The 1,545-nt window shown below is 41.9% G+C and overlaps 1 pseudogene; it reads right to left on the reverse strand.

Moving 5' to 3' along the window:
* Positions 1 to 254: 254 nt before the first annotated feature.
* On the reverse strand, positions 255 to 1,245 carry LOC129559266 (olfactory receptor 7A10-like; annotated as a pseudogene).
* Between the last annotated feature and the right edge of the window lie 300 nt (positions 1,246 to 1,545).

Consider the following 1,545-nt stretch of genomic DNA (forward strand, 5'->3'; position numbering starts at 1 on the left):
CCATAGACGGAAGCCCACCAGGCTCCCCTGTCCCTGGGATTCTCCAGGCAAGAACACTGGAGTGGGTTGCCATTTCCTTCTCCAATGTGTGAAAGTGAAAAGTGAAGTCGCTCAGTAGGGTCCGACCCTTAGCGACCCCACGGACCGCAGCCTACCAGGCTCCTCCATCCATGGGATTTTCTAGGCAATAGTACTGGAGTGGCTTGCCATTGCCTTCACAGCAATTCCTGGCTCCATTTATTTAAATCCTGCAATCATGGGTAGTTCTTCAGACCCAGAATAGATAACACTTTTATACCTGCCTTCCTAATGATTCTTTCCAGAGCCCTCTTTATGTCTTTGTTCCGTAGACTATAGATGAAGGGGTTCATCATGGGTGTGACCACTGTGTACATCACTGAGGCAATTGCACTTGAATGTGAGCTGTGGGTAGCAGCAGAGCTAAGGTACACTCCTAAACACGTACAATAAAATAAAGAGACAACTGAGAGGTGAGATGCACAGGTGGAAAATGTCTTATACTTCCCCTGAGCTGATGAGATTCTTTGTATTGAAGAAATGATCTTGGAATATGAATAAAGAATCCCAGTGAGGGAACCACCACCCAATATTGCAGCTGCAAAATACATCACTATCTCATTAAGAAACATGTCAGAACAGGCAAGTTGAATCAACTGATTAATTTCACAAAAAAAGTGGGGGATTTCCGTCTGTACAGAAGGACAATCTCAACACCATTACACTTTGTAACAAGGAATTCAGGGCACTTATCATCCAGGACACCAGAAGCAGCAGACCACAGAGCTGGGGATTCATGATGACCGTGTAGTGCAGGGGGTGACAGATGGCCACAAAGCGGTCATAGGCCATCATGGTGAGGAGAAACATGTCTAATACTGCAAAGAGTATGAAAAAATACATCTGGGTGATGCAGTCTTCATAAGTTAGTACTTTTCTCTGTGTCCTTATGTTCTGCAGCATCTTTGGGATGGTTGTGGAGGTGAAGCAGATGTCTACAAAGGACAGGTTGGAGAGGAAGAAGTACATGGGGGTGTGGAGGTGGGAGTCTGAGCACACGGCCAGGATAATGAGCAGGTTTCCAAACACAGTGATCAGGTACATGGAGAGGAACAGACCAAATATGAGGGGCTGCAGTTTTGGTTCTTTTGAGAATCCCAGAAGAAGGAATTCCAAAATTTTTGTATCATTCCCTGGTTCCATGTGGTGAATGTGACTATCAAGAAACAAACAAACAAACAAAAAAGACTAGTTTTCTCAGAAATTAACATTGTAAACATAGTTGAAATTCTACAATTCATATTTTGCATTTAATATTAGTATCTATAATTTTTATATGAAAAATTTCCCTCAAGTGATCCCATGTGCTGAATCTCTGAATACTTCATCCCACATTCAATCTTCTCCCCATAAAATCATTTATTCTAAACTTTGAAGAGAAATTATGTCACATATTTGGCAGTATAAATTGAAGACTGGTTAACTTCTGGATAAGGAGTATACAGTGCTAATATACAATAGTTCATA

This window comes from Moschus berezovskii, chromosome 8 (genome assembly GCF_049115385.1).
Source record: "Moschus berezovskii isolate FMDL1 chromosome 8, NW_MosBer_1.0, whole genome shotgun sequence".
In the NCBI taxonomy this organism is placed as follows: Eukaryota; Metazoa; Chordata; class Mammalia; order Artiodactyla; family Moschidae; genus Moschus; species Moschus berezovskii.